General features: G+C 43.2%; 1 pseudogene; it reads left to right on the top strand.

Moving 5' to 3' along the window:
* The first annotated feature begins 14,156 nt into the window (after positions 1–14,156).
* Positions 14,157–20,266, top strand: LOC134460377 (uncharacterized; annotated as a pseudogene).
* The last annotated feature ends 434 nt before the right edge of the window (positions 20,267–20,700 follow it).

The following is a 20,700-nucleotide window of genomic DNA, read 5'->3' as shown; positions in this document are numbered from 1 at the left end:
AGTTCAGTTTTGTGGTCCCTGTATTTCCTGTCTGTTGTGTGCTTGCTCTTACTGTTTGGTGCTTGTCTGCCTTGCTTGTTAGTCTTGCACCCATGTCTGATATGTGTATGACCCGTGCATGTCCTTGCCTGTACTCTGTTTGTTTGTCTTAATGCTGTCTTGGACAGGACTCCCTGTAAGAAGAGGTTTCATACCTCAATGGGACCTTCCTTAATAAATAAAGGTCATATTAAAAAAAAAAATCTGGTTTTCATTACGATTCCAACCATATGGGTTGTGGATCGCTCAGTTGTCCCATATAATCATTCATTTTCAGATGCCCATGGTCTTACCCTGAGGTAGCCAAGATGGCCGCGGAGTGAAATGACTTATGGGAAGAGACTTTGCCCTAGCCCTAGCCAATATGCGACCTTGCGTCCTCCACTTGGGCTTGTGGCCTCACATTTTGCTGATGCTCCGCCTCCGTGGAGAAAACAATCAAGTTTCCCCGCTGTCAGCCTAATAAAAACAATTTTTGGGGGACTATTCTTCATTTACCAGAATGAACCTGTTTGAAAATGAGAAAATAACTTAACAATTGACCTTTTGCGATATATTGAAATATAATGCTGTTGTCAGTGATGTCATCACGACACATTACTTCCTGGTACGAGGCCACAAGCACAAGTGGAGGACACAAGGTTGCATATTGGAACGCACACATGCTGTTTTCCCCTACATCGCATCCATGCACTAGTTCACATACTCATAATGCCACGTTAATGCATAGCCTATATAGCGTTAGGACTTAGATAGGGCTATGCTAACTACCTTTTGAGACAGTCCGCTTTATTGTTTCCCAAATCTTGCTCTCTGACTTAAATGAGGTTATCTTGGTTCAAATGACATTTCATTGAGTACTCTGTGAGAGTGTGTGCGTGCAGGTGAGCGTGTGTGGTCAGCACCTGCATTGTTTTGTAAGTAGTATCTGAGAATTCAATGATGGCAGTGTGTGTGTGTGTGTGTGTGTGTGTGTGTGTGTGTGTGTGTGTGTGTGTGTGTGTGTGTGTGTGTGTGTGTGTGTGTGTGTGTGCACCATTCGTTTCATTCATTCATTCATTCATTCATTCATTCATTCATTCATTCATTCATTCATTCGTTGATCTGTTGCACTTTCTGCTAGCCTCACTGTCTTTTTGTCTCCATTCAGTATTGGTTTTTCAACAGAATCTTTTTTTTTAATTCATTTCCTCCCCGTGTAATTTCGTTAGCTACCTCTATAGCTAGGTTCATCTCCATCCAAGCTTTCATTTCATTTCTTCTCTCATCCCATTTCCTGCTTCTTCTCCCTCCTCTGTCTCTCATTACTCTATTAATTTCTCTCTCTCTATAACTTCTATCGCTCCTTCTGCTTCACATTCCCTCTCTGTCTCTCTCGCTATATGAATCCTTCCATGGACCATTCTCTACCCCCACCCCCCTTAATCTTTTTACGTTGTCTGCCCTTTTCTATTTTCTGTCTCTTCCTTTCTCTTTTTCAGTGAAATCCAATTCAATACAGCTATCTCATCTCTGTCTCTCTTGTTCTCTCTCTCTCGTTCTCTCTCTCTCGTTCTCTCTCTCGTTCTCTCTCACCTTCTTCGATATATTCTTCTATCTCACTCTTCTTCCCGTGTGCATCTTTCACTGCTCTTTTATTGTGTTCCCTCTCCCCAGTGCTTCATCTTCACATGTATTCCTCTCTATGTCACACACACACACTCTCTCTCTCTCTCCCTCTTCTGCTACCTATCCTTTCATTGTTTTTATCCACTTCCGTCCGGCCAACACCCCCCCCCACACACACACATTCTTTTCTTCTCCAATGTCCCTCATTGGACTCTCTCCTCCATTGTATTCCTCACATGTGTACTTCAACCTCCACCAAACTACACACACCAGAAACTCCAAACCTCTATTTTTTTTGTCAATATCCTTGCCCCATTCCCAGGAGCAGAGTGGGGGGACTTTTCCTACCTGGAGAATTTTCCCCTTGGCGGCCCTTTAAAAAAAAAAAAAAAACCCAAAGCGAACAACATTGTTTCCTAAACAAAAACACAAAAACCACGAAATCTGCAGTCATACTACATGTGGACATTAGTGTTGTCAAAATATCAACCTGAAGTGGAGGATTGTAGCCTACACCTTGATGAAATGCACAGCCAGTGGTGTAGTTTAGGCCCTACGTAAAACGCAGGTAGGCCTATACGCAGCCATTTCTAAATTTCAGGGATTACAGTATACCCACTCAAAATTGATTGATCCATTATTTAGAATAGCACAAATATATACAGTATACCCACATCAAAAAATGCTCAAATATACAGTATACCCACTTCAAAAAGTAGACTAGGCCTACACCACTGCAGCCATCATCACAGTCCAAAGCAATAGAACTAGTTGCAGGTTAGGATACATCATGCTACTGTTCCATGCAAATGTGCACTCCACTGTCATTTTGACAGTTTGTAGGCCTATTGAATTATCGTTTAAGGAAGACAGGATGAGCACGGGCACAAAGTTTTGAGTGTGGGGATTTTTAGAAGAGTAGGCTATAGCTTACAAAAAGTCTGTCTACATTGTGCATTAAACCTTGCCTGGTCACCACCAGACCTAATCACAAGTGTCTTTCAGATCGAAACGATTGTGTAGAACTAAAGGTAGTATGGGAGTTCCCAGGCTACATTAAACCCACCAATACAGCAAATAAGTCGAACCTAGCTACTTCAAAGCACAACCATAAGTCAACAAAATGTATTAAACGGTGTAGGCCTACCTTTAAACTAGTGGTGGGCCGTTATCGGCGTTAACGTGCTGCGATAATGTGAGCCTCTTGTCGCGCGACAAAGAAAATATCGCACGTTAATCTATACTCAAAATATGGGTTTGGAGTTTGGGTATGCACGTCACCATAGCGCTTGATTGACAGACGCTTTCACACTGCGCTCCAGCCGCTTCTCCTCTCCACCTGTTGCTATCAGCAGAACTAAATATGAACAGGGTTTGCATGCTGAAAACATTCATCTCTCTGCCGTGGTAGGTGTTGTTTGAGTGATTTTTCGTAAGTGGTAGATTAAACAGACGTTATTGTTTGAGGTGAAGCATAGAGAGACATTGTGTGAGTAGCCTACCAGCCCGACATAGCCTACATTTCCTCACGCGTTGCGTGGAACACAAACACTTCCAGAAATCTTGCCTGTGCCATAATTGCAAAACAGTCCGTGTGATATGCATTTTGAAGATTGTCAAACTGAAACTGTCAATATCTACTTTCGCTGAATGTTTGTGTAATTGTATTGCGATCACGCATTTGCGACTATTGAGATACAACAGGCGGTAATAATAAACCTCGCGGTTGTCGCGCTTGATTTTTTTTTGCAAACTGAATTCATTTCAAGTTGTTACTCCTCTGGCATTCTAACTCTGAGAACAACTGTCGGGTTTAGGCCAAATCCCCGAAGGCCAGTGCTGTAGGTTCTAGAAATCCAGCCTGGAGCTGCTGTGGGCTGCTGTGCGCAGAGCTCCTCCCTCTCTTAAAGGAGCGGCTGCTCTTTTTAACAGTCAGTGGCAGATTCTCTCCTCCCCCTCTCTCTCTCTCTCTCTCTCTCTCTCTCTCTCTCTCTCTCTCTCTCTCTCTCTCTCTCTGCCCATTAGAAATGCTGAACTGTTGAGGTCATTTTGTTTAAATAGCCTAAATGTTTGATAGATTTATCTGCAGGCCTATTCGCCTATACAACTTATAGCGCTGTTCATTTTGAAATTTCAGTATCTTATAACTGTAAATGCTTCCCAACATATTCGACACACTTTACAAATATTGCAGTGATTTTTTTCATCACCAAGGATCAACATGACCATTTTTTGAAGATGAGATGCATTTTGGAAAAAAGAGATGAGCTCTGGTCTAATGCGGCATCTGTCTAAAGAAACCCCCAAGGTTTTTTTTCGGCATTATTTCGCTAGCGCGCCTATTCTGAATGAGCCATTTTGATATAGATTAATCTAGATTAATTTCATAATTACAGTGAGATTAATCTAGATTAAAAAAATTAATCTATGCCCACCCCTACTTTAAACGCTGTCTTCGTTGCAGCAAATGTCTTTGTTTCTTCAATCACTCCACTTTAATCCACAGTTTAGTCTACACACCCAGCACTGGTCACATCAGAATCTTGTGTGGTAATTATTTTGTTCCATTTCTTCAGACATTACATAGGCTACATCCTAAATGTGCCACATATAAATATATGTATGATAATAATATTATTTTGAGTATAAGGAGATTTACCGAACCAGTAGTTCTAACAAATCAATGCCATCAAAACAAAACTGCGTCTGTTAGCTGCAGTTCTCTTCCTTACCACTTGGTGGAGTCTGTGGAGTTGTAACCCAAGTCAATAACCACAGAGCAAGTGAATCTGGGCTGGCAGACTGTAAACTGTAACAGTCATGTGGAAATCGGAAAATAAATCAGAACGTATTAATATATCCATCCTTTGGTAACCAATTTAAATAGCACAGGTTCTTCAAATACTGAAAACGAAACTGTGTCACTAAGATCTAGTAAACTTCCGCGATCTACGGTGTATGGAAATTATCAGTAGAGAAGGGGTGTGGCCAATTTACTGTTAGACACCGTCAGTGAGGTATTGCCGTCTGGTACACCGTATAAATACGGGCTAGTCAAGGAAAGTCCAGATATGGCACTGTGGAAAGTAGGAATCCAGTGCTTGTCGAGACTATCTGGAGATATCAGGACCGGTTGAAAACGTATAGCGGCTTCATTGTTACATTTCACGGCCGCGGCCCATCGGGACAAGTCCCCGATCTCCCGATGGCCACTCCGTGCCTGCCCATTCCTCTCAAACTCTACTCTTTCCATCCATCCATACCACTCTCAACACTCTGTCAGAGACCCTTAAGAACCACCTTGGTCTCTCTCTCTCTCTCTCTCTCTCTCTCTCTCTCTCTCTCTCTCTCTCTCTCTCTCTAGACTGAGGTAATGCAACATTCTCATCCCAAATGTAATACTTCAGCAGAGTAAAAGAATGCATTTCTGGTATTATGTGAATGGTGTAAAAAAGGTGACTCGTGTAAACATAACTCACTAATTATAATTTTGAAGATAAACTTGACACCCAGATGCACACATTTCTGTTTTCAAACACATCCATTCTCAGCTATATTGTGCATCTCACAAAAGATTCTAGCAAAAAGTACTGTCAATCTAACAAGGCAGTTGTGCAGGAGGAATTGTCGAAAACAAAAACGTACAGTCATAAAATGTGTGTGTGTGTGTGTGTGTGTGTGTGTGTGTGTGTGTGTGTGTGTGTGTGTGTGTGTGTGTGTGTGTGTGTGTGTGTGTGTGTGTGTGTTTGTGTGTTGTCAGACTCCTCTGTTTATCTCCTGTGTTTCTCAGGTCAGCTCCTCCAGACAGACCTCTGTCCTGAGTGCCACCCTTCCTCCATTACCTGCCCCCAATGTCTCCCTACACGGAGGACACAAAGCCCTCATTTATGGGTGCAGAACCCCGTAATTGGCTCCGGCAATCTGATGCTTTCACCCACCAATCCCACAGGTCAGAGGACTGGTAAACAATCATGACCTTGCATGCAGCTTAGCTGACCTTGAATGACCAGTTGAGCTTTGGACAGTTTCATCTGTGATATTTCCAATTGTTCCCAATGATTCAGCCCTGATTGGTCCCAGTAGTGTGGTTTATTTCTTATCTCAGGAGGTTGCTTCAGGTGGTGTGAGGGTCATTTGGGGAGTTTGAGACTGGAGATTTGAAAAACGTAGCACATAAGACTCAACATGATACTATTGAACAACCATCCTGTTGCAACCCTTGAACACAAAAAACACCATTATTGCTGAGTGGAGGGTGGGAAAGCACCAACAACCAATAAACTGCTCAGTGTTTAGGCTCTGAAGAAGACAATCGTCACAAAGCGTCAGGCCGTTTCATTAAAGGCTTTTTAACCACCAGCAGTGTGCCTTTGGAATCTTTGGCAGACCTTATCAACAGCCACAACTGGAGTTAAGTCTGACCAAAATTAACTTTAAAACTAAAAAGTGAAGCAGGTCACTCGGTGGAGGCCATCTGCCGGGGCAGCTGAGGTGTGGGCATCTGATTGGCTCTCACTACCCTCTCACACTTTCTCTACACTACTGCAGACTGACCAGAACACGTGGACACACACTCACTCACACACACGCATGCACGTGAGCACACACGCTCGCTCACACACACACACGCACGCACACACTCTCTCTCACACACACACGCATGCACGCATTCACGCACACACACGTACACACACATACACAAACAAATTCTGTAGTCTATAAGTCTGTGCACATACAGTAACCATCACATTACTGTGTCATTACAATAAAGTGTTACTGAAGCTCATCGTCATAATGACAGTAACCGGTCATAACCATGACATAAACCCGTCACGCGTGACCTGCATTCACAGTGGTGGCAGTTAACACACGTACATACACTCACATGCGCACACTTGAGCATACGCATGTGCACGCGCATACACACACACACACACACACACACACATGCACACATATTCTGTAGTAGGTGCACATACAGTATCATCACATTACTTTGTCATTACAATAAGGTGTTACTGAAGCTCATCGTCATAACCATGACATAAACACGTCACGTGTGACCTGCATTCACAGTGGTGGCAATCTGTCACTCAGTGGAGGCCATCTGCTATAGGGCAGCTGAGGTGTCAGCATCTGATTGGCTCTCACTGCCCTCTCACACACACGCTACACTACTGCAGACTGACCTGGAGACAGTCCATTGTGTGTGTGTGTGTGTGTGTGTGATAAAGTATTACCCTTTGTCTTATTGATAGTAACCTGTCAACCTCAAAAATGTCATAAACATAGTATCATGTGTCAGGCACGCACGCACGCGCGCACACACACACACACACACACACACACACACACACACACACCACAAACTAAAGCATAGCTCATTCGCCATGGTGGTGGCAGACACACACGCACACACACTCAAGTCATGCGTGACCTGCATTCCTTGTGATGGCTGATATAATTCAAAGATATTCCAGCACATGGCCACTGACAGCTCTCCTGCTAACCAGCCTGGCATGCAGCAGTGCCATGAATCAATGCCAACAGGTATGATTCTTTACAACCAACAGTAGTTAATAGTGAAAAGAATTTATAGTAGGCCTATTATAAAATATAAATGTTAAATGTCTAAAATGTTATGTTTTGTCTATGCATAGGGCAGAGAAATGAAAGAATGATCTTCCTCCTCATAGTCTCCTTTGCTTCCTCTGCCTGCTCATCCTCCTCCACCTTGATGAACCAGTCTGCCATATTTAAATCTGAGAAGGACATGATTTGATTGTTAGATGCGATTTCCATTTTGTAACTCAGCTGGCCAGTTAAGGAATCATATTTTATGTTCCCACCAGAGGCGGAACCATTGTATATGGGGCCCCAGGACAAAACAATGAGAGGGCCCCTAAACGGCCTGCACTGGTCATAATAGGGGCCCCATCATCACCACACACACACACACAATCTGCCATTTATGGTTGATTGGCTGACTGACAGCCAGAATCAGCGAGATGACAAGATTGGTGCAGAGAGGAGTGGAAACGAGTGGAGAGGGAGAAAGTTCCCTCATCCCGTCTCTCTCTCTCTCTCTTTCTCTCTCTCTCTCTCTCTCTCTCTCTCTCTCTCTCTCTCTCTCTCTCTCACTCGCTCGCTCGCTCGCTCGCACGCAGGCTCGCTCGCACGCACGCACGCACGCACGCACGCACGCACGCACGCACGCACACACACACACACACACACACACGTTGGTCTGATTTCTTGCTCATTAGCGGAGTAGTGAGCCGTCATCATCGAGCCCCTTTAACCGTCCCTGGAACCCTGGGAGGCTCCGATTGGAGCAATTGAGGGACCAGATTGCCCTGTAATGGCTTCTTGACATGTGAACCTGGCTGTCCAGAGGAGGGATGGAGGGAAATGAGAAAAACAGAAGAGAGAAGTGGAAGGAAGATGGTAGAACAAGAAGAAGAAAGAAAAGAAAAAAGTTAATCACACATACCAAAGGCACGACTTTGTCACGATTTTCTAATCAATACACTTATTTACACAGAAATGGATGACGCATAAACACGCACATACACACACGCACGCACGCACGCACGCACGCACGCACGCACGCACACACACACACACACACACACAGAGACAGCCAAGTGTAATTACGGGCAGACGGCAAAATTGGATTCACACCTATTTAGCTATTCTTAGTTCAACCTTCCACTCCAGACCTACAATCACTATGGGTTCATTGCAGTCGGTGACATACTACAGTACCTCGTTAATGATCATTCCTTTTCATTGTGTTGGATTCAGAACCAGTGTTGCCAGATTGGCCAGTTACCCTCTTGGCGGTTTTTGAGCACCTTTTGGGCGGGATTTGATCAGACAAATCTGGCAACACTGTTCAGAACATGCAGGGTTTCCCTTGACAAGGTTTTTGCAACCTGTTCATGACATCACAGAGTCTGTCTTATTGTCTAATATTCCGTCCTACTCTCGTGGCAATGGCCTTGAGATGTGAGGCAACACATTGTTGACGGTAGAAGTTTCATTCGATGACTGTTAAAAGCATGTTGCAACGACCATGATTCCCAAGATGTTAGCCCAAGCTGACTCTAGAGGTATGCAATTACACAATATGTTAGTCATTGTGTACAAGTCTAATGATGGATGCATGTGTCAAGGGGGATACATGTAACGCCAAAATGGTGTGTGCATAGAGGTAGAAAATAACTAGGGCTGTCAGTAGATTCAAAAAATTAATCAAATTAATTACAGAATTTGTAATTAATTAATCTAATTAATCACACTTACTCGTATGTTCTTTTCATGACGCGAAACAATAATAATAATAATTATTATTATTATTACAATAGGCCTATAAGCCCTATGATGTATTAATATGTTTAAATAGGCCTGGTAAACAGAGTTAGTGAATAAATAGGCTACATTAGCCAACACAAAAAAATGAGTCTACAGTATCTTATCTATCTATCTATCTACAAACTGTATCTATCTATCTATCTATCTATCTATCTATCTATCTATCTATCTATCTATCTATGTCTAGCTGTATCTATCTATCTATCTATCTATCTATCTATCTATCTATCTATCTATCTATCTATCTATCTATCTATCTATCTATCTATCTATCTATCTATCTATCTATCTATCAGAAAAGGTCAGAGTTCAAGGAAATGGGAACACCCCCTGATGAAACAGATGACGTGCATTCATTCACGTTTTGTTTACATTTTGGGGAGCTGGATTAGCCAGGAATGATAACTGCACTGAGCTAGCCAATAACCCTTGCTTGGACTAAACATTGATTCTACACCAAAATATTCTATGGATATAAGACAGGACAAGAAAGACTGACTGATGTAAACTTCTCCAAACTATCTGCACGAAAGGTAAGACATCCTATCTCTGTAGGCTATAGCGATTGGTTGAAGCTAGAAAACGTCAGTGTCCGAGGTGTCAGTGGAAGTTAGAGTAGAGTAGAGTAGAGTAGAGTAGAGTAGAGTAGAGTAGAGTAGAGTAGAGTATCGTTTATTGATCCCAGGGGGAAATTAAGGTGCCAAGTAGCATACACACATAAATAAAGACATTACCCACAAGACATAATACACATATTTACACATAAAATAATCATATATAGCTTACTGTTGCATACATTTTGCCAAGGCATCTCTCTCTAACACACACACACACACACACACACACACACACACACACACACACACACACACACACACACACACACACACACACACACACACACACACACACACACACACACACACACACACACACACACACACACAAACACAAACACACAACATACACACCAAATATAAAGTGTAAATGTCCACAGTGTTCACATGTGCCTTAGCCAAGTGGCACATAGAAGCCAAGACAAAGTGTTCATAAAGTGTCCAGGAGTGTCCATAGTCTCTCTGCCTAGTACAATGTCCATAGTATTCCTTGGAAAAAGGATGGGGGGGGGGGTGTCGCCCCCTGTGTCACTACACACACACTCTCTCTCACACACACACACACACACACGCATACACACACACACACACCAAAAATAAAGTGTACATAGTGTCACCTGTGCTGGGTGGCCAAGACAAAGTTACCACCAAAGTGTCCAGGAGTATCAGTAGTCCAAGGGGTTACACACGTCGCCAACTGTGTCTCTCCACACACACACACACACACACACACACACACACACACACACACACACACACACACACACACACACACACACACACACACACACACACACACACACACACACACACACACACACACAAGCAGCTGTGCATTCCAATGAAAGAGGAGTCATAGGGTAAAGAGTCCAGGTAGATAAAGTGTGCAGGAGAGGGATCTGTTATGCAGTCCAGTCCCCTATGACGATCTCTCTTTGTGTGTCCTTCTGTGCGATGTTGAATAGCTGGATGGCCCTGGGTACAAAGGACTTCCGCAGCCTGTCTGTCTTGCAGGAGATGGCGCGCAGTCTGTGGCTGAACAGGCTTCTCTGGTTGTCGAAGACTGGGTACAGGGGGTGCTTGTAGTTGTCCAGGATAGAGTCCAATCTGCTAAGTGTCCTCTTGTCAGCTGTGGTTGTGAGGGTGCCTACCACAGACCCTGCTTTCCTCACCAGCCTGTCAAGCCGTCCAGCATCTCTCTTCCTAATGCTGCCACCCCAGCATGCCACAGCATAGGAGAGCACACTGGCCATGGCAGACTGGTAGAACATCTGCAGGAGTCTGTTGCACACATTGAAAGATCTCAGCTTTCTCAGAAAGTAGCGATCAAAGTTGTCAATTTGACATCGGTGGCAAAGATTCACAGTGGTATTATTTTATTCTGAACGTGGCATGTATCACTCAAATCGCTGTAATCACAACCCAACTTGAGAAGATCATCTTCCAGCACTTGCGATGACTTTGTGCTGTCAAATTGAAATCCCTAGGCTACTCTGCGCTGTTGACACTTGCACTGTAGCTTGTGTCATGGGGTAATTTCGGAGCCTGTAATATTTTGATTCTTATGTGCAGCGTGGAAAAGGTAGCAATTATCTATCAAGTGGTTTGATGTTGTAGTGAATAGACAAGTGTTGTTCTGCAGATGAGCAGAAACCTCTGCTGAAATTGCGGTAGGCTCTATGTAGTAGCTTGGCTACCGCGGTCACACATCATGAACACAAATATTTGCGTCGTGTGTTTCAAAGCCTGAACAGTCAATTCATTCGTATGCTGGGCTATAGTTGTATGAAAGATTTAAGTAGGCCTACCACAAGTCCAACTATTATACAACTGCCATGGCCAAATCAAATGATAAACTGTCTTGAAATGTGCCTGTATTCATATCAGATGAACCAGCTGCCGAGCGCAGACTGGTAGCTTACATCTCGTGATAAAATGCTTTCTAAAAGTTATCAAATATAGACAAATCGATAATGGGAAAAACACCACATTGGGTCTGACATGTTATTAGTTGTATTTAAGCTGTAGAGATTGTCTGGTTGCTTGTGTTAATTGAAGGAAAACGTCGTTGGTCCACAGCTATTTTTTAACTGAACAGCTGTTCGCAGCAATGCAGCGTCAACTGGCACATCTCGTAATAATTCAAAAATATCTAAAAATAATTAAATACAAAAATATGCTTTTGTTCATGAAAAAAGACAGAAAAGTGTCTGTATTTGTTGTATTTATTGTATTTTAGCTTTAGAAGTTGACGGACGGCTTGTATTTATCACGGCGTGAGTGAGTGAATTCAGTTGCCACGCCATGCGCTTAGAACGTATGTCTACCCATAAATAATTAATGCCATTAATTTTTACAACGCGTTAATGCGCCTTGTAATTAATGAATCGAATTAACGCGTTAAAATGACAGCCCTAAAAATAACACTAGAGGTGACCCCGCCTCCCTTCTGTGGCAATCTGTGGCAGCCATTATCTGTAGGTAGGTCTGATAAATGGAAATGAATGGACAAGGAGGTTCACCTCTGTCAAAAAATGGCTTAATAATGTGAAAATGTCCATCAACACACTCCACAAGGACAATAGCTGAAGTGTGTTGCTAAATATGTGCAGAATTAATATAATTCAATTTTTAGATGTATTTTATCGACTCATATGATTTAAGTAGATATTTATCCTGACATTTCAAATCTGGTCTTTGATTAATGGGTTACTTCATATTCACACAGTTTTAGTCAATTTTTTGACAGGGGTGGGCGTGTTCTCCATTGACTTGCATTGCCTGAAGGTACCTACACTACCTACGGAAGTTGGGAAGCTCCATCTGCCATTTCCCAGTGCTGTCGCAAATTGCTGTGTCCTCTCTAGTGTTATTTTCTACCTCTATGGGTGTGTGACTGCACATCTCCCACCTTTCTGGCAACAAGAGCCAATTGCCTGCTGAGCTGCGCTGTCATTGATCCAATCATCTCACAGCATTGATGCATAAGCTTTTATGATTGCTCATACCTAATTAGTATATTGCATTACATTTAACAGACGCTTTTGACCCAAGCGACTTACAAGGAGGACATTCAAACAAGCACAGAGTGTGGGGACAGTGCAGAGAACAGCAGTATCTAAGTAAAATGGAACAGATAGAGAGCTAAAAATAAAAAGGGGAGGACATATTACAGCTTTTCTCGATTGCTTCCACACAATTTCTGGTACTTCACACACAATTCTCGGAACATCTCACCCATTTCCCAACTCCCCTAACCAATGTCACTGAACACTAAACACAATTCCTTCTTTACACTCGTATTTCAGTTTTAAAACATACTCTTTTTAAACCACTACACACAATTATCTGGATTACACACAATTTTCATGAAGGAAGTCCCTGGTTGTCGCATTGAACACACTGTCATTCAAAATACTAAAATCAATCGCCATACTATGTTCACTTCCTCATCACATGGGCAGACTCTCTTCATACCGGTTTACAATCTGAAATCATTACCCCATAAGGACACACACTGCATGTGATATTGATGAAAACATGACTGGATGCAGTGAGAAAACACATTTGTTTAGTTTTTGAACTCCAAAATATGTTATACAGGAGATCACTTTCATGTGGTTGCCCAATATTTTACAATAAATTAGTGCATTTTTTCAAATGTCAGAAAAATATGTAAAATATGCACACATCTGTGTACTCCAAGTCTAAAAATAATATTTCAGTATTTTACAGAAAAATACCCTCTTTAGTAAGTAGAACACTGACGAAAATAAGTTTCTACTGTGTGTCAAGTTGAATATAGAGTATCATTTGAGAACAAAATGGCCTTTTTAGAAGAGAGTACATTGTTTTGAGACAAGACGTGCATTTTTCAGAGGTAGTGAAGAGTTTTGTCCGTTGTGTGTGAGGTTTGGAGATTTGTGTGTCGAGTTTTGAGAATTCGAGAACTGATTCCGAAAATTGTGTGTAAGCAATCGAGAAAAACTGTAAGTGTAGTGCAGGTTACAGTTTTTCTCGAATGCCTCCACACAAGTTCTGGTACTTCACAATTCTCTGAACATCTCACCCATTTCCCAACTCCCCTAACCAATGTCACTGAACACTAAACACAATTCCTTCTTAACACTCAAATTCCAGTTTTAAAACACACTCTTTTCACACCACTACACACAATTCTCTGGATTACTCACAATTTTCATAAAGAAAAACACTGGGTTTCTCATGGAACACACTGTCATTCACAACACTACAATCAACTGCCATACTATGTTCACATCCTCATCACATGGGCAAATTCTCTTCATGCCTGTTTGCAATTAATCCACAATCAATCAATCCACAGCTACATAACAAAGGGCAACAGGTGAACTCCTGCTTGGGAAAATGAATGCCAATGTTGGAGGTAGAGGCAGAGGAGTAAGAATGAGAGGAGGACGACGACGAGGACAAGGAGGTGGAGGAAGAGGATGAGGAAGAAGGCGAACAAGAACTGTGATATCAGATGATATCAAAGCCACAGTAGTTGATCATGTTATCAACCATGGTCTAACCATGAGAGAGGCTGGACTCAGAGTCCAACCTAATTTGAACAGGCACACAGTGGCAGGAATTGTTCAAACCTTCCGAAGGGAAAATAGGTAAGAAATCTCACAAGAGATGTCAGTATAGGCATACCCATACTGTAATCAATGAATTCAGCTGAAAAGTACAGTATTGACTGTATTTTGACTGTTGCAGGACTGAAAGATTGCCAGTAGGAGGTGGCCGGGAGCGTCTTCTGTCCCCTGAGCAGAAATTGTCAACATGGTGCTGCAAAATAATGCCATTACTCTACGGCAACTGCGGAGGAACATCATTGAAAACAATGATGTTTTTCAAAATGTCCCAAGTGTGAGCATTTCTACTGTGGACCGGGTGCTGCGCAAACACCAACTGCGGATGAAGCAAATCTACAGAGTTCCCTTCTCCCGCAACTCTGACAGGGTGAAGGAACTGAGACACAACTATGTGCAAGTGCTGTACACATGTAATGATTGATTGAGCCTACAATGGCACAGTGAGTCCAGTAATTTACTAACTGTGTGTACCATGTGTGTTTCAGAGAATCCTTGATATGGAGGTGGCTGCCCAGGAGCACAAATTCATTTTCATTGATGAGGCCGGCTTCAATTTGGCCAAACATCGGAGGAGAGGCAGGAATTACATCGGCCAACGGGCCATCATTGAGGAACCAGGGCAACGTGGTGGCAACATCACTATGTGCGCCGCAATTGGCATCAATGGTGTTATCCACCAACATGCCAACCTGGGCCCATATAATACTGCACTCCTCCTAACCTTTCTGGACACTCTGTACAATATACTCATTGCACCCAATCAGGCAGATGGTCCAGAGCAGCCCAGATATGTTGTAATTTGGGACAATGTCAGTTTCCACAGGGCTGCTCTGGTCCAAAACTGGTTCACTACTGTGACCACCCACTATTCATTGTTGTGCACCTCCCTCCATATTCCCCGTTCCTCAATCCCATTGAGGAATTCTTTTCCACCTGGAGGTGGAAGGTCTATGACAGACGTCCTCAAACACGCATCCCCCTTCTACAAGCAATGGAGGAGGCATGTGGCGATATTGCTGTTGATGCCTTCTCTGGGTGGATGCGCCATGCAAGACGGTATTTCCCTCGCTGCCTGGCCAGGGAAACTATTGCATGTGATGTGGATGAGGTCCTGTGGCCAGACCACAATAGAAGGCAGGATGAAGCAGAGTAGATGTGAGTGTGTGGGGTTTTTTTTTCATAGCAATAGGCTATACAGTAATGTAATAGGTTTTTTGTACTGCCAAATAGGCAGTGGGGTTTATCTTTGTGTTGTTTTTGTGAATATATATTTCTGTTTCTGTTTGTGTGTTGTGGGAATGAAGTTTTTCCAACTTATGTCACAGTATCCATGCAATCCAGAAAAAAAAGCCCAAGTTACTGGGAGAAATTAGTTTTACCCTGTGCCCAACAGTGTTTTAATGGGTCTGCAAATGTGTATTGAAGTGACTGTCTGTGTGTGTGTCATTTGACGACAAAATGAGGTTTTTAGAAGAGAGTACATCATTTTGAGACAAGACGTTCATTTTTCAGGGTTAGTGAGGGGTTTTGCCAGTTGTGTGTGAAGTTCGGAGATTTGTGTGTAGAGTTTGGAGAATTCGAGAACCGATTCCGAAAATTGTGTGTAGGCAATCGAGAAAAACTGTAATATCTATGATTAGAGATGAGTAAAGTTAGTCATGTTTTGCAGGGAAGCTCTCTCGGAAGAGATGAGTCTTCACTAGTTCCTTGAAGGTTGAAAGGGATAACCTTACTCTTGTATCAACTGCTAGCTTATTCCATCATTGATGGACTATGACAGAAAACTGTTTGGACTGGGGTCACCTTGTGTGAGTAGAGGGCAAGGCTAAACAGTTGCTACTGGAGGGAAAATATGGCTTTAGCTCCTTCAGGTAAGTCGCAGAACCTGCTGTAACCTTCACAATATCTGCTGCCAGTCAGTGGATTCTGCAGCCCTTGATCCTACAGGCTGCTCAATTATCTGTGAGAGAAACGGTCAATCTGGTTTTCTCAGTTGTCCCACAGTCTATAACTCCTGGTTTCCCATTCATTCTAATTCGAAATAGCTACCCCGAGGCATTGCCAAGATGGCCACTAAGTGGGTGGACTTATGGAGAAGGACTTTGGTCGGCCTGTTATCCACACGTGTGTGTGTGTGTGTGTGCGTGCATGTTTATGTGTGTGTGTGAGAGATAATGTGTGTCTCTGTGTGTGTGCATGCATGTGTATGTGTGTGTGTGAGAGAGAGAATGTGTGTGTGTGTCTCTGTGTGCATGTGTGAGGAGAGATGTAGTGTGCGGTTAGAGAAGGTGAAGATGAGTGCATGTGATAAGAAGGCTGTCTACACATAGACGTGTGTGTGTGTGCGTGCGTGCGCACGTATGTGTGCGTGCATGCGCACGTGTGTGTGTGAGGAGAGATGTAGTGTGCGGTTGAAATGAGATGAGATGATATGTTTTTATTCAATATCATAGCAGGTGAAGGAGACATACAGCGATTGATTGATTGACATTGATATTGAAAGGGAGAAAGCCCTTAAAAAGCTGCACGAAGCTGCTTAACAGCAGGGAAACCCAAAGAAAAGGAAAACACAGGTATAACCACAAAATAAAACAAAGCAATACACACAAAACAAGAAATCCCTTCCAAACCCCAGAGAAGGTGAAGATGAGTGCATGTGATAAGAAGGCTGTCTACACATAGACGTGTGTGTGTGTGTGTGTGTGTGTGTGTGTGTGTGTGTGTGTGTGTGTGTGTGTGTGTGTGTGTGTGTGTGTGTGTGTGTGTGTGTGTGTGTGTGTGTGTGTGTGTGTGTGTGTGTGTGTGTGTGTGTGTGTGGAGAGATGTAGTGTGCGGTTAGAGGAAGTGAAGATGTGTGCATGTGATAAGAAGGCTGTCTACACATAGACATGTGTGTGTATGTGTGTGTGTGTGTGTGAGGAGAGATGTAGTGTGCGGTTTGAGGAAGTGAAGATGTGTGTGTGATACGGAGGCAGACCACACAGAGCCCTGCGCTCAATACCTCAATAGTGAAATAGACACAAACACACATATACAGTATATATATAGGCCTATATATATATTTCATTACATGTATTTCGCTGGTGCTTTATGTATGGAATAGCACACATTGTCCCAATATCAAGGGAAAAAATGGACGAGGCGGAGCGTTCTAACAGCCTGACGGCGCTATCGGGACACCTCGAAGGCCGCTATTCCGCTTATCACCCGGTTACCAGCATTTAAGTATTAATTTATGAATGTGTTGATCTAAGGCTTCATGAGAAAGTAGATTAACCACTGCGCTTGGTACGATGCTATGGACACCACTTCCTAATCTAGTGAGACGCGCCTCTATCGGAGGCATGTAAGGACGCGCGCAGAACGTTGGGGTGACTTGACAACCAAATGCGATAGAATTGACGACTGGGTTTTTGACTTGACAACCAAATCCGATAGAATTAAGGACGGGGTCTTGGCTTGACAACCAAATGCGATAGAATTAACGACGGGGTCTTGGCCATAGCAACCTGCAGTTTAGAATTAGTAACGGCACTTTGCCAGAAAGTTAGAAAAGAAGCAACTTGGACGCCTGCATGACATCATAGGTGTCCTGCTCTCAGGGAATAAAGGACACCTGCTCAGCCAATCAGAAGACGTACCGTCTGCTCACCGGGTGATAAAACTGAAGCGACTTGCGAATTTATACAAATTCACACACACACACACACACACAGACACAGACACACACACACACTGTATATTGTATATGTGTGTGTTTGTACATTCACCTCCTCCTGCCCCTCTCTTTGTATTTCAAAGGAGAGAGCACAGCACCGCAGCACGTAAAGAAGAATATTTTATAGCTCCCTGTGTTTACGAGGTTGTGACAGAATTGTTTTTTTCATTTTACTGTACACTCCCATGGTACATCCATCGTCTGTCTCATCCCTGACAGGCAAGCCTCCATCACACTCGTTATGACCCGAGCGACAGTTCAAACACACACACACACAAACACACACGGGTGCTTTGTCAAGTCTAGCTGTACCAATTACGAATAGCCCCTGTCACATGACCAATCGAGAGTGAAAGGGAAGCATGTGGCGGTAAATGACGAACACAAGAAATTTCTATTCATTCGTCGGTCCACCAACCAACACCGGCATTAAATGTCTTCAAAGCTCGATACCATCCCTCATTTTTGCAGTGTCATAAAGAACTCAGCCATTGGCAGCGTCATTTATGGCCGCCTAGTCGGTCGGTGAGTGGAGATGGCTGTGGCGGTATACGGCATATCCTTCTGTCACCTTGTCTTGGTGATATAAAAGCATGCTCTTACTGACCCTGCCTCACTGACACTAACAGTATAGGCACTAGCCTGATTATCATCGACATTCAAATCTCTTCGCGACTTGGTCTGATCAAGAGCATAACAATTAACATTTCCCAAACGGCATTTCACAAATGGCCTCCCTTGGTTTGCTAATGATTGTTTGCTTCCCAATAAAGTGGGAGGAGTTCCCGTATTTGCAGGAACTCAGAAAGTACTTGCATTGCTCTTGACTTGACTGGTAGCAACGCTTAAGCTGTTGCGTCACTAGGAGGGCACGGCCTGGCTAATAGGCACTGTATTACTGTGCCAGTGACCCGGGTTCGATTCTGGCCCAGGTCATTTTGTTGATCCTTCCACCGTCTCTCTCTCTCCCCCATTCATTTCCTGTCTCTCCTTCACTGTCATGTCAAAAATAAAAGGCAAAAAAAACCCAAAATAGTTTAAATTAAGCATGCTGTCATGCAGATCCAAGGGTGGAGACGACGTCATATGTGTGATTGGCCTGGGGACACTGGGGCTGCTCTGGTTGATACTGTAATACATTTTATGAAATGAAAATTGAGTTGAATACTAATTTCCTTGAATTTAAGTGAAAAAGAATGAAGGTGAATTTTTAGACAATCATTTGCAATGCAAATATCTTGGATCACAAATATAATTGGTGCTTATACGTAAAGGTCCTGTCAATTGGGCAAGGGCGTAGGTTTGGTCTAAGCTTTGGTGGGACCTTACAACTTACTACCCCCCCACACAGGACCAACAGCGGCAGTGTCTAGGAGCTCCAACCATTTTTGACCAGTAGGGGGGCCCCACAAGACACATCCTTCACAAATACTGTTCATAAATGGGGCGCCAGTGAAGTATAGTGCATGGGGGCACCACATTGCCAATAGCCCCCCTCCTCCCAACCATAATCATAACTTGATCATACATCTTGTGTATACAACCAGATACAGTCATACTCAGCAGATCAGTTCAAGAACACTTTACTTTTTCCTTTCTTCCAAAATTCAGCAAACGTTACAGGTAACAGCAAATAAATATCTTCTCGATCTACCGATTATACAGCAAACACAAATGCAGATAAGAACAAAGACATGACTTCCTGCACTTCAGGAAAAAGATCCCATTGATATTATGCATTTAAAAGGAATTGATCCATAAAATAACAAATAAATCAATAATAATTTAAAAATATATTAATTCAGTCAACTGTCTGCGGATATGCTTATCGAAACATCCGATGTGCAATGCCACTTGACATTGTCTAGACCAGGGGTCCCCAACCTTTCTGGGTCTGAGGGCTACCGAGGGCTACCCGAGGGCTCCTGAGGGATACCCGAGGGATACTTTTGTTCAAAATCCTCTACTGATGTCTTGACATCATTCCCAAATCACACTATGATTGAATGATAATTTGCTTATAAAGAAATAATTTCATATTTAAATTAAGGAAAACACTAACTGTGACTAAAAGCTTATAGTCGTCACTATTTATTAACATCCTTGGAGGGTACCTCAGAAGCTCCTGGTCTAGACTGTGGCACCAGGCCTTTCGCCATGCTTTGCTGCCAGCGTGCACTCCACGCAGAATTTTCTTTTGTCGAACACTTTGCCTAGGTCGTGCTCGACTGAGGCCCTCACAGGTGCTGATGGGCACACCGGTGCACTCCTCGATGTCACGGGTGTGATGAGCTCCATGGCAAGATCTTCAACCCATTCCTTATAGTGCCCTGTATACGGCCCAACACTCCTGGCCACAACATAAGCAGTGTAGCAGCAAATGTACAGAAAAAAGAAAAACAACCTTCCCCTCCATATTTTGGACCGGTGCTTGAATTGGTAGTATCCAACCATTTGATCAAAAAGATTAACCCCTTATGCCTCTGGTAGTCGGTGAGGCATGTAGGCACTGTGACAGTGTGGAAATATGCATCCCGTTTTCTTCTGACTGTTCCAGTTTCAGAAGGGTCATGAAAGTTGGAGAGAACCATGACAACCTTTGTGTCCTGCCAGGCACACAAGGACAGTGCATTTTTGTGCATTATGGTAGTCATGCTTTTCCATTGCTGGTGGTCTGGCAGGGATGCTTTTCCTGTTTGCACGAATGGTGCCGCATACATCC

This window comes from Engraulis encrasicolus, chromosome 12, assembly GCF_034702125.1.
Source record: "Engraulis encrasicolus isolate BLACKSEA-1 chromosome 12, IST_EnEncr_1.0, whole genome shotgun sequence".
NCBI lineage: Eukaryota > Metazoa > Chordata > Actinopteri > Clupeiformes > Engraulidae > Engraulis > Engraulis encrasicolus.
This window is presented reverse-complemented; position numbering and strand designations above follow the sequence as displayed.